A 14,014-nucleotide genomic window follows, 5' to 3' on the forward strand; every position below is an offset into this window, starting at 1 on the left:
AAAAAATTTTAATGTTCATTTATTTTTGAGAAACAGAGAGAGTCAGAGCACAAGTGGGGGAGGGGCAGAGAGACAGGGAGAGACAGAATCTGAAGCAGGCTCCAGGCTCTGAGCTATCAGCACAGAGCCTGACATGGGGCTCGAACCCATGAACCATGAGATCATGACCTGAGCTAAAGTCAGACATATAACCAGTTGAGCCACCCAAGTGCCCCAATAAACTTTCAGTATCTTTTGTATTCAGGCTACAATTATTAAGGAATAAAAATATGTAAAACAAAGGAAGTATCTATGTAAGGACATAATGACCTAGGGGGAGACCAGTAAATGTAGCAAAAACTATAATATTTATCTTCTTCCTTTTACCATATAATAAAATCCTTTAAGGGAAAATTTAAGAGAGTTCTTTTTGAGACTTTCCTGTTGCATAGCACAAAAGGCTGGGTTCCAATACAGTTCATTTAAAACAGACTCATTCCAGCAAATCTTTCCAAGATTTTCCATTTCCTCATATTCTAGAAAGAATCTACAGCTTTTCACAACTTGTATTTGCTCATCATTATAGAATATTGTGCCCATAGCTGAGATACATTCACCAGCCAAGAGCTTTTCACTAATTCATTATTTGGTAAATACACTTACTTAATTTTTTTTGTCCCAATGAATTTGCTAAGTGGTTTATACTCATAATTTCATATAATCCCTTTAAGGAGAATACTTCTATTCCTCATTTTACAGATGAGAAATCTGAGACCCCTGGAGGTGAAGTAACTTGACCAAAGTCATCCAGACAGCATTTTTCAGGTCCAGTATTTAAACCTGGGTCTTTGTGGTTTCAAAGTTCACATTGTTTTTACCGTATCAGAGTCCAGAAGTGGTGTGTGTGGTGGTGGTGTATATTTGCGGGGAGCACGGGTAAGGGATAACATTAGTTGGCTGGAAAAACAAAATGTGGTATCACTGAATTTACAGAAAAGCCATATATTATTTTAAATGAAGACCATGAGATGTGTAGTTGACCATATGTCACTCTGGGCCACCAAAAAAAGCACCCATATCTTACCAATGTGAATGACTGTCCCTAGAATATGCAAGCTTAAGTAGTCAACTGTCTGTGTAAGCATGAAATATCTTCTGGAAGTGAAAGGTCTTGCTGCAAGAAGAAAAAGAATGGCTTTGGGGTTGCTAGCTTACATGGCCATTCCTGAAAAGCCAGTCACTACAGTGCCTTGATTTCACTGTTGATCAAAAGTGTCCTTAGAAGCTACTGAAATGGTAAGATTTATGGACTATTTTGTGAGGATGTACACAGCTACATCTTCTATCCAGATGGCTCCTTTACACCAAACTTTTAAAACTATCTAGCCTGGCAGAGCTGAATAATTTTGTAAATCAAGTATCCAAAGGTTTAGTGTTTTATATAGCCACTGACTGACCTCAAGAACACTGAAATGGCCACTAAAAAGTGTAAGCACAGTCTTTGAGGAGACAAAAAAGAGACATCCTTAGACAAATGCTTATAACTGCTGCCTCCTTGGTTTTCTCATTAAGGACTTTCAGCTCAGTTTCAACGGAAAGCAAAGAAAAAAAAATCTTCCCTTTTAACTTGCTTATTGAAATAAATAAAAAAGATCTGTTTTTCTTCTGGCCTCTGAAACCCTTTTCTTCCAAACAAAACCTGCTGAGAGAAGTTTTCTTTCTTTCTTTGGAGACAATGATTTCAGAAACGAAAAATGCTGGAATTCTACATGATCAGAGGATTTGGGAGGGAAGGGCTGAGGTAGAGGCTCTAAACGGGAATGACCTTTGTCCTTGGAGCCCTGCAGCCTGCAGGCTCCATGGAAACCTCCTGGACTACAGGCCCGAGAAGGGATGAACAGTCATTGGGTGAGATGAAAGTGAGGCACACCGGAGCAGACTTGCTTTCCCTTTAAGTCCTTAGGGATAATCACAGCCATTGTTCCCCAGTATCAGAGAGTCCAAGACTTCAAAGAAGGGTTCTCTATAACTTAAAAGCATAGATTTAATAATAGGGGGAAATTCCATTTATACCCAATGTAAAGATACATTCATTTATCCTTCCCTTATACTTAAAAAAACTTTCATCCACCGCTGACTAATTATCGGTGGCAACCTGGCCCATGGCCCACATTCCCCTACTTGATTCTGTGGCAAGGTGGATAAAATTTCGGCTGAGTAAAACCAGCCCTGCAGTCTAAGTATTGGGTTAAGAACACATGTAGCTCACCATGAAGGACCCTATATGAGGTGAGGGTTCTTATTCTACTTGATTATTATTACTGATAATAACAACAAACCTCATGACGATTTTAAAGATATCTTTAAAACAGTGAAAAAACTGCATTAAGAAACTTTTATTTCCATGAAAATAAGAAGGCAAAACAAATCTAAAAATCATGATGACGATCTTCTTTCAGATGGACTCAGTGAAAGGCTTATGGCTCTATTTTTTCCAAATGTTCATTCATTTATGTACCCGACAAAGAATTAGTGAGTACCTACTAAGTGGCAAATACCGGGTCTCACCTAGTGGAAATACATTGTGATGAGCAATGCACCTGTTTTGGTCACTGAAAAGAAGGGCACCCTAACCAGAATGGGGGCTGATATCAGAGGCAAAGGATCAGGGCTGAGAGGCTCTGTGTAAGGCCCCATCAACAAATAGCTGGCTATGAGTGGGGTAGAGTTAAGAAAGAGGTGGAGCAGGTGGTAAGCACATCACTAAGGAGTTTAAAACCATGCTAACCTGAAAGACTGGAAAGCAGGAGAGTGGCAGGACCAGTTTTGGGTTTTAGGCAGATGAAATCAGACAGCCAAGGGCCAGGCAGATGGATGGATGGATCAAGTGTGAAGGGAGAAAGAGGCCTGCGGCCCATATGATGGGGACCCAGGTCTCTTTCAAACAATGGGAAGGTGAGAAGCTCTTTCTTCCCTCCCTACTGCTGCTTCTCTTATGAAGAGCAGTGAGTTATTAGATCCTTGAGACTGTGAACAGCTGTGAGGACTGGAGCTCAGCCCATTTGGGGTTCTTCTGCTTCTGGATCTGCAAGAGGGGAGTGAGCAGACTGGTGTGTCCAGGGCAAGTGCTGTCCTTGCAAGTGCTGGGAGAGGCAGCACAGAGGGGACAAGGAGGGAGGGCTCTGTTCTCATCCCTGTGACTGGCTGGGTGACTTTCAGCTCTGCAGACCTCATGTGACCCAAGTAGGACTCCAGGTGTAGACTCAGAGGACAGGTAGGAGGCAGCCTGAGCCACACATTCCAGCCCAGCTGTGCCAGCAACATGAGGATATTTTATCTTTATCTGGTTCCTGTGTCTGGTTTGCAGTTGGCTCAAAATGCAAAGGGAGAGGGCCATGGATAACCAACCTTCCCAGAGATTCCCCAGTATGAGCCCAAATCAAACAAATGGCCTTGGGGATAAGAAGGAGGAGAGAGAGATACCAGACATACTCAAGTTTGGATTTAAAATGTGGCATCACTAGTGAGTAAGGGCAAGCAATCTTTCCAAACAAAACAACTGAAACACTTTCAAACTGAAAAGAGGAAACCCTGTAAGTCAGCACTCTTATTTCTCTATTTCTTGATATTGTTAGTATATGTATTTTTCATATAAATAATTATTCTGTTTCTCTGATGAAAAATAACCGCTTAAAGGGGGGCACCATGTTTGGATACCCTTAATCAGTGCATTACCTGATAGGACATTTATTAAGGATAAAACATTTCTTTTATCCCAATAGCTGCCTCAGCAGTTGTTAAGATGAGAAGGGGGAGGGGAAAGAAAGCCTTTATCATTTCCTGATCTCTCTAGCAAATTGCCAATTTATGCACAGAATATTACAAATGCTACTGAATTATTTGAGCCTGGAATTAATTTAGAGAATCTTCTCCTTCTTTGAGTGCCCAGGGATTTGGCTTATCTTTATTTGCTGAAGGAACCATGCCACTGAAAGCAGTCCCAGGATTATTTCAAGTGAATGAATAATGAAATCGCCCAGCTTTCTAATGGTTTCCAAATTCCATGACTAGCTCAGGATGCTCTTGTGGGTGAGTTCATCAGCCAGGTCCTTTCACTGTGGGTGATGCACACCCAGACTCAGAACAGGAGCTTCTGTGTGGAGTAATTAAAGTCAGTGAGCAAAACCCCAGTGTCACTGGGGGTTACTGAGGCTGCTTTGGAAAATGGAGAGAAGATATTTCATCCTTCAGACAGTATCATTATGGGTAACATACACAAAATAATCAATTACCAAAAGCGGCTATTTTTAAAATAAACCTTCACTAGTGTGAAATCCCTTAATCATGGCAGAAATCATTGCTCTTGCTAGGGCTAAGACTGTGCCAAACAAGGGGAAAGTCTTCTTGGCTTTAAAAGAAGGACAAATTCAGGACAATTAACAAAGAAATCAAATAAATTATTATTTTGCACACAGTTTTCTAGGTAGCTAATCTAGGTTAGCTAACCTTCTAAAAACCCTCGACTCACCCATGCTGGTCAGTTGTGGAGCCAGTAACCACATTCGTTACGTGCTTCCTTTTCCTTTCTTGCTAAGCCATGAATACTTATTGTGGAAAACTTAATGTAAATACAGAAATGAAAACAAAATGTATGCTTAATCTGCAAAGGCAGAGACATACACGTTAAATATTTGGAGTATTTTGCTTCCATCATTAATTCTTCAACTCTTATCAAATACACACACACATATAAAACTGAAAACAAAAGCTTTCATTCTGCTTTTTCACTTAGATTGTAAGTATAGCGTCAAGTCCTTAACTATTTAAAAAAAAAAAAACTTATGGCACACAATGTCTATTTCCATAAAATTGGATGCAAAAGACTATTTTGTTTTAGTTTATTTATTTATATATTTTGAGAGAGAGAGAGACATAGAGAGAGAGAGAGGGAGGGAGGGAGGAGAAGGAGGGCAGACAGAGAGGGAGACAGAGAACCCCAAGCAGACTCTGCACTGTCAGTGCAGAGCCTGAAGAAAGACTCGATCTCACAATCAGGATCTGAGCTGAGATCAAGAATCTGATGCTTAACTGACTGAGCCACCCACTCACCCTGAGACTACTTTACAAATTTTTTTTTAACTTTTTAAATTTATTTTTGAGGGACAGCAAGAGACAGATCATGAATGGGGGAGGGGCAGAGAGAGAGGGAGACAGAGAATCCGAAGCAGGCCCTAGGCTCTGAGCTGTCAGCACAGAGCCCGACACGGGGCTCGAACTCATGAACCGTGAGATCATGACCTGAAACGAAGTCAGAAACCCAAACGAGTGAGTCACCAAGATGCCCCCTGAGACTACCTTTTTAAAACTATTGACTCCCAACACTCAAAACAGTGCCTGGCAGATAGTAGGTGCTCAGTAAACAAGTAATACATGGATAAATGAAATATAATGAATGAATGAGCAAATGAATAAATGAATGAGTGCATGCATGACGAATGAAGGAGCAAATGAACAAATGCATGAGTATATGCGTGAATGAGTGCATGAGTGCATGATTCTCCCCTGAGAAGGTGAATGTTCACCCAGACAATCACTCTGCTTTTCTAAGAAACCAGTATGTCAGCAGCAGGCTCTATTATAATAATTCCTTGAGTTAATAAAGTCTGAGTCAAGCTTGGTTATGAACTGTCTTAACTCATCTTATTATATACTTTATATACATATTCTGTGAAACCCAAACAACACCTCTCTTCTAACAAGACTTTATTTTTGATAGACAGAGACAGCAGAGCACAACTGGGGTAGGGGCCAAGAGACAAGGACACACAGAATCCGAAGCAGGGTCCAGGCTCCGAACTGTCAGCACAGAGCCCGACACGGGGCCTAACTCACAAACCGCGAGATCATGACCTGAGCTGAAGTTGGATGTTCAACCGACTGAGCCACCCAGGTGCCCCCAACCCTTTTTTCTTTAATAAATTAAAAAAAGTACCAAGTCTTAAGAGCATTCTGGTCTCTTTTTCAGTTTACCACCTAAATCAGAATATTACCCCTGCATACTCATAAGCCCCTCTCAGAATATTCCCAATAATTCTGTTGAACTGGCATTTCAAGGCATTAAAATACACAGATGTAAATATCTACTGATTAAGCATTAAACCTAAGATATCATAAAACTGCAGTGTTTCAAGGGGCTGCCATTTTCTGGCTATTCAGCTCTTTGGGTGCAATTTTAATACATTTGCCTTAATGTGCGATTTGTGAAATGTATATCTTAAATCAGCAGTGAAATGAAACCAACATCATTAATTCTACAAAAATCAGGGAACTGCCACATGTATTATCCTGCCTTATGCAATGTTACCAGCATGTTACCTCCCATGCTGGATATTACCATCACTTGATATTATCCCTTATTACTTTAAAGGCAATTTTACATTTCACATCCAAATTAATGGCTAATCTCAAGAGACTTATTATGTTTAATTACTTTTTATTCTTGAATCCTCCCTTTCTCCCTGCACATTCTTTCCTTAAATGATGGTCAAAAACTTGCGGTCTAATCAGAGAGCACAAGAGTTGTAAAAATGTGGAAGCTGATTAAAACAGAGGCAAGATCTCAAACAAATCTCTCTAATTTCAAGAGTAAACTAAAACCTACGAAAAAGTCATATTTGATCAGTTTAAAAACCTGGCAAGGGACAAAGGTTCTAGATTCAGTTCTGTCCTTAACAGGCCATGTCCGTAAGCAAGTTACTCAATCTCTCTGGTTCTCATTTTCCATATTTATCCATCACAGCTTCCCTGTGCCATAGCCAGCACCACACTCCTACACACAAAGGGTCCATCAGGCCCAGACTCTGTCTCTAGTCTTAGCTGGATCTACTTACTTGTACCTATCTAGCACTCAAGTTTCTAGACGTCATTGGTCTTTTCAGGTTCTGAAAGACACTTTAGTAGTACCCAGATTCAACTCGGACCTCCTTGACCAGGTGGCCTAATTTTAAAGCAGCCATTACTAATCTCTCCCATGCCAGCAGCCACTGTTCCTAGACTGGACCTACTCTGATGGAGGCAGAGTTTATACCACTGAATTTAGAATCTTAGGGCTTGGCATTGAGATGTCCTTAGGGGGGGTGCGTCAGTGGCTCAGTCAGTTGAGTGTCTGACTTTGGCTCAGGTCATGATCTCACGGTTCATGAGTTCAAGCCCCGCATCGGGCTCTGTGCTGGCATCTCAGAGCCTGGAGCCTGCTTCAAATTCTGTGTCTCCCTCTCTCTCCGCCCCTCCCCTACTCACACTTTGTCTCTCTCAAATAAATAAATAAATAAATGTTAAAAAAAAAAAAAAAAAGATGTCCTCAGAAACCTAGGATCTGGGCCCTGAAATCTTACCAGAGTTTCCTTCAGTGGCAATCAGACCTGGGATCAAGCATTCCCAGGATGACTTCCTTGCCCCCAACTCCTATTTTCCTAACCTGAGATATCCCCCTCTCCCGGTCACGGTGCTAGCTCTTAGATTCTGCTGGATTGCCTTTCCTAGAACCTCAACCTTCTCTAGGGCAGGAGCAAGACTTGAGCCCCTTTTTGGTGGCCATGGTCCTGCCTCCTCCAGACAAATTGCCCAGGCATCATCAACACTCCCAGCTGCTTCCATAATACTGAGTGTTACCTCCATTCTCCGAAATTGTCCCCTCTCAGGTTCTCTGGACTTCTGAGTGCTGAGTAAATACTGCTTGATTCAGAACTTAAAACTATGCCCAGCTTTTTTTTTTTTTTAATGTACCTATGGTAAATAGGGTACATGCATTCTCTCTTCTCAATAACCTTCTCAATAACCCATATAAGGGATGTACTATTATTATTCTACTTCAAAGGTGAAGAAACAGAGGTCAAGATGGATGACCCCAGGTCCCATGGAAGTGAGATTCAGAACCTGGACCTCATCCAAATCTCTTCTGTGCTGGTCAAATTCTCTTTCTAGTTTTACTAGTTTCCTGTGGTTGCTGTAAAAAACATCAAACTTGGTGTCTTAATACAACAGAAATTTAGTGTCTTAGACTTGTGGAAGCTGAAGACTGACTTCAGTTTCACTGGGCCAAAATCAAAGTTATCAGCAAAGCTCTGCTCTCTCCAGAGGTTCTGGAGGGAATCCTGTTCTTGCCTCTTCCAGCTTCTGGTGGCTGCTTGGCTGGTGGCCATATCACTCCCATTTCCTTCTTCTACTATGTCAAATAGCCCTCAGCATTCTTCTTAAAAGGATACTTGTAATGGCATTTAGGCCTCACCTGGATAATCCAGGATAATCTCTGTATCTCAAGATGCTTAATTTAATCACACCTGCCAAGTCTCATTGAAAACAACATTCACGGGCTCTAAGGATTAGGGTAAGGGATTGGGTGGGGAGGTCATCATTTAGCCTATGACATTAGTAAACAACCCTATTCCAGAAAATATTGACTTTGGGGGAGGGGCATTATGAACATAAAACTCATACTCCTAAGAGTGAATTTCCTGGGTTTCCAAATAAGTTGCATGCATTTCTCACATCTATGAACTCATAAATTCTTCAATGCAGCAAGAAAGCAGGCATCAGTCTGCTCATGTTACCGTAAGGGAAACTGAGGCTCAGGGGGAAACAGATTCTCACCAACGGGTCACAGGTAAGATGGAAGCAGGAGAAATGTGAACCCATAAAGTGACTATGACAGCTTTTCTGCCTGCCCAGTCACCATTCTCTCCAGATCCTTCTCTGCCCACCAACCATTTCCTTTCTCACTTCTAGGAGACAGACATGTCCTCTCTCCTGCATCCAACCACCCAAGGAGTCACGAGAGTATACTCTGTACTCCACCTCTGTTACCCAGACCTGTGCTGTTTGTCCTTTTAACACACTGAGGTAATGATTTCGATGAGCTTTTCTCCCAAATCACTTTCCTCATCCATAAACTGCATTGCTTTCTCCCCTTGTAATTATTCTACATTTTTGTACTTTGAACTACATTTGCCATCTGCTAGCCCAATTACGCAAATGATCCAAATCCTTTTGAATCTGGTTAAATTGTTCAACTGGATTTGCTCACTCTCCACTTCTAAAATCATCTGTGAACCTGAATGTGACACAGTGAGTCATAAATAGATGGGAGTGGGAAACTGGGAGGTGGGGTGAGGGTGGGGGAGACATGTCAGAATGGTGTCTGGGAGAGAAAGGGAGGGGCAGGCATGGTGAGGAGGGTGAATTCTGTACAGACTCCCCCAGGAGCCAGAGAGCTAACTGTATCAACCTTGAAATGTGCAGGTTCAGCACCTTTGATGTCTCATTTTCTCATGCTACAAAAAATGAATTCTACTTTCCCACTTCCTTGGAAGATGTTTGTGAGGATTAATGAGAGGGTTTTGATTAAGCACCTTGGAGAGCTACACAACACAGATAATTGACATCTGGATGATGGTACACATTTAGCTGTTGTGTAATAGAAACTGAAGTCAAAACTCTCTGTGCCACCATTCTACCCTTTGGTCTCTGCCTTCCCCATGGAGGGTGCTCTTTGCATCCGGGCCCCCGTTTGACTTCTTTCAGTTTATGAATCATTCAGCCTACAAAATATATTGAGCACCGACTGGGGAGATAATGAACACAGACTCAGCCCTTGTTATCAGGAGATTCACAGTTTAGACAAGAGGCAGACCAGTAAAGAGGTGATTAAAACACAGTGAAATGAGGACTGCAGGGACGGAACCAGAACACTCTAGAAGAAGAAAGAAGAAAGTTACTAATTTAAACTGGGGCTTGTCCGTCAGGGCATCTGACTCCAGAATGAGTAGCTGGACTAAGTTGGCCTTGAAAGGACAGTACTCTGGGCTGAGCAAATGGCAGGTGCACACACCTAAAGGGTGAGAGGGCAGCATAAAGTTCCGAGAGGTTTGAGGTCCTGCTGGTTTGGGGTGAGCAGAGGCAGAGCAGGGCAACAGCAAGAACCGGCAAAACGCAAGAGTAAATGGTGCACGTGCACCAAAGGAGCTGTAATTTGTAATTTACTTGGGTCACCATGAAACTAGTGTGCAAAAAGTAATAAGCAGATTATTACTCAGTTTTAAGAGGAAGCTTTCTCTCTGCTAATTGCTGTCAACCATCTCCGAGCTCCCGTGATTCTGCTGTAGGAAACAAAAGGTTAAAACTACACCAGGACATCCAGCACCATCTTACAGGGCCTTACACATTTCAAGATCATCAGGTTTGGGTTTAGGTGTTTTGGTTGAGGTTGGGCTGGCTTTTCTTTTTTAAATCTGTCTTCCGTGTCTTTTTATTTGCTAATATACTGAGGAACAAAGGCAGTGATTTAAAAAAATGCCAGATGTTTGCAAACCTCCAAGTTTGTTGCTGAGTGTCAGGTCAAGACTGAACGCAACCTTAGAAGACTTTCAGAACCCCCCGACACAGACAACAGTGAATCCCAGGGGCACAGAGAGCCCCGCCAAGCAGCAGCCTTGCCAGCCTGCTAGGCTGGGGCAGAGACTCTGGGATGCAAACACCGCTCCTTCCCCCACAGATGCTCACTGAGGCCTACTCCCTTCACTGGGAGCCAGACAGTACAGTGAGCAGACCTCACACAGCACTTCATTTATTCTTCCTAATAGCCCTGTGGCAGGGGCTCTTCTGGCACACTCATCTAACAGAGGATGAAACTGAAGCCCACGTTGTTCAATTTAAGCTATTTACCTAGCCGAGGCTTCTCCCCTCCCCTAGCAAAATGGAGAGCCACAATTCAAACTTAAGCCTGTCTGTATTCAAAGCCTCTAAGCCGGGGCGCTTAAGCATTGAGAACTAGACTGACTGTTAAGAATCAGTGAAATGGCACACCCCTCAAAGTCCCTGAGACGACACAGCACAGAAAAGGGCCTGTAGATGATCCTCTAACCCAATCCCCTCCATGGTTCAGATAAGGCAACCAAAGACACAGGGAAGTACCATCAAAAAGTGCAACTCAAGCTGTCCAGCACTCTTGGTTTTTCTCACATTTGCAGTGATCTCACTGTACATCTGCCGCGATCACTCTGTGGTCTGCTCAGTAGATCCTGGCAGTTTTCAGGCCACACCGTGCCAGCTCTTTTGGTTACAGGGGGCTGGTTTCTACTCTGGAGGCTGGTAGCATGGTTAAAAGAGCCAGGTCTGGTAACCACCACTCCGGGTTCACACGCTCGCTCTGCCATCTTCTACCTTGTGACCTTGGGCAAGTTATTTACCTCTCGGAGCCACAGTTTTCCTCTCCATGAAATGGGGCCATAATAAAAGCAATCAAAAGCAATTATTATGAGGATTAAGTGAGTTACTATGTACAAAGGATCTGGGTCAGTGCCCGATATGTAGTAAGCACTTAATAACTGTAGCTACATTTATGATTACTACTCCTACCCTCCTAATCTGTTCATACACACTAGCAAACTCTGGCCCTCCGGAAGCTTGCTGCAGCCTCCATCTGCCACGCCGGCCTTTGCAAGAAACACAGTCAGTCTAGATTTAATTCTTCATCTTGAAACCCTTGGGGATCTGGCATATATTTTCTCAAAGTGTGGACAGAGGCACACTCAATGACTAAATGATATTCGCTTTCTAATAAGAGGTGCTAGAGGCTAAAGAGTTCTTTCAAATGTCCCAGAGCCCCTTCCTTTCTTCCCCCATATCAGGTATCACCTTCCAAAATTCTCAATAATTTACTTATTTAACAAATGTGCTATTTATGTCTGCTCGCTGCTTCCGGCGACTGAGCGTAAGCTCCATGAAGGTAGTGGTCCCATCTATTACGGTGGATCCCAAGCAGCTGGAACTCACTGAAATGTTAGTCACAGCAAGAATCTGGCTTCCCTGGGGAAGCCATAAAGAAGGAAATAATCCAGGTGATGCCTGGATCAGTGGGCACTAGAAAGCACCTGATTGAACACTTGCTGACTAGTGAGTGAGGTGTGAGACATGACATGTGCCAGCAGGGTGACCTTAGACAAGCCCCTCCCACCTCTGTAAACTCTTTTACCTGGAAAATGGTAGTATTATCACAGATGGTAATGCAGAACATTAAAAATACTTCTCCAAACTGAAATGTTATTTCATTTATGTATGGAATGATTGGGACACCCAACATTCATTCATTCACTCATTCGTTCGTCGTCACTCATCTATCTAGTTCCTGCACCGAGCAAATGGAAATCAAAGAGGCACAGCCACGATCATGAAGGGGTTTACTGGTTGGGGGAGGAAGAGTGCAGGATTTGGGGGAAAGGGGGTGGTTTTCAGCCAGTAAACAGAAGAAGTAACTGTTAAAACAGATGGGATCCAGGAATGAACGCCAGAGAGGCAAGAAAAGGATGCAGCTGGAAGGGGTGAGAAGCTATTCAACATGTCTATCAGGCAGCTTGTATCTGTTAATACTCATAGCCACCCTTGTCACTGAACATTATTATTCCCATTGCATCAATAATGAAACTGAGGCTCAGACAGCTTAAATGACTTACCCAAGGTCACACAGCTTTATGTGGCAGAACCACATTTGAAGCCAGGCGGTTACACTGTTATCACATCAGATACAATCATCAGCAAAGCAATCCAAGAGAAGTTTTGTTTCTCTTACTGAACTCTTAGCAACCTTGGTGCCACGTGATTTAGCACCTCCGGGCCCAGGGCCTGTGTTCCTGCCCCAAAAGCTTCTCCCCAGGGCTGGCCACAAGGATGAAAGTTGAACACCCAGCTCAAGGGTTTGCCCACAACTGCAGGCAGGCCACCAAGTAGGGCCGCTGGCATTGCTAATTAGCTGGCAAGTCTCCAGAGGAATTTTCTCTCTTTTTTCCAACAGTCAGTGCTTTTAGTCACACATCCTTTCAGCTCTAACCCAGAGCTCTTTGTAGGAAAGTCATTTGCATCTCTAAGAGTTTCATTTGCATCCAGTCTGACCACAGGGGCTATGCTTTCCCCTTTGTAAGGTACTGAACCCATAATGTAAAATGTGATCAAGAGGATCCCAGAGCCTCCTCCCGGGGCTGCAGTGGCCAGGAGCACACCATCCTCACACCAGAGTGCTGCTCCCAACCAGAGTGGATGAGGGGCGGTCCCTTAGAAGTACTCTCTGATCTTAGAAATATGGGTACCACCTCCCAGGGGTCTCAGAACATGACAGACTTGAACATGGTGCCCTCACCCAGGCAGCAAGAATCTCACGAGCTCCACACCTGTGCCAGGCCTGGGCGTGTGCTGGGGCGAGGGCTTCTTTTCCTTCAAGGACATCACGGCCTAGGAGCACCTCTGACTGGCATCCAACTCTCAAGAGCACTGTGACCTGGGAAATTAGTGGACCCGTTGAGTCTAAGTTTCATCATCTGTAGAACAGGAAGATAATACTTTTTTCCCTCTCAACTGTTGCAAAGATTAAACGAAATGATTAACATAAAATGCTTTGTGCCATACCTAGACTAGTCTGGGCTCATTAACAAGAGGTGCCCAGAGCAGGGACAGCAGGTGGTAATACTAGCAGTGGGGTGGGGGAGGGGTCACAGTGGAAGGGGGTCTCAGGAGCAAGAGCAGCAGTGGTGGCAGTGTTCTAGTACAAGTGGGGACGGTCACAACAGTAGAAGGAATAAGATGCCAGACTTCATTGATGCCGTGAGGGACAGAGAGAAAAATTCTATCTCAGAGGCAAAATACACGGAAAAACGGCATTTCCTTCGGGTTTGGAGAGAAAAGCGACAGAAGGGGAGATGGACTGGGTGCCCTTCAGAGAGAGCCAGCTTTTGTGGGGATAGTTTTTATTACAGTTGTTGCCTAAACAGTGGTCTTCACAATGTTTTTCAAAAGAAGAAATGGGGACTCACAGTGATTAGGTCACTTACTCAAGATCACAACTGCTTGATGGTGGGGGGGGGTGCATTTAAGCTCAGTTGTGGCTCATTCTAATGTCAAGGTCATTGCCCTACAAGGGGCAAACTGTGGCCTATCAGGAACACTGGTTCCCTGACAGCACCTAAACCCCAACTGATCCTGGCCTGGGAGA

General features: G+C 43.4%; 1 protein-coding gene across 22 annotated transcripts in view; it reads right to left on the reverse strand.

Annotated features, from left to right (window-relative positions):
* The window catches only part of DAB1 (DAB adaptor protein 1), a 405,747-nt gene that overhangs the window by 239,592 nt on the left and 152,141 nt on the right, over window positions 1-14,014 (reverse strand). The window contains exon 1 of one of the 22 annotated variants that reach the window (XM_053214141.1): window positions 13,166-13,254. The exons of the other annotated variants lie outside the window; for them this stretch is intronic. The gene's annotated coding sequence lies outside the window, so the exon portion shown is untranslated. Of the gene's footprint in view, window positions 1-13,165; window positions 13,255-14,014 lie in introns of those variants that run through there. 22 annotated transcript variants of the gene reach the window in all.

Source organism: Acinonyx jubatus, chromosome C1, assembly GCF_027475565.1.
Source record: "Acinonyx jubatus isolate Ajub_Pintada_27869175 chromosome C1, VMU_Ajub_asm_v1.0, whole genome shotgun sequence".
NCBI lineage: Eukaryota > Metazoa > Chordata > Mammalia > Carnivora > Felidae > Acinonyx > Acinonyx jubatus.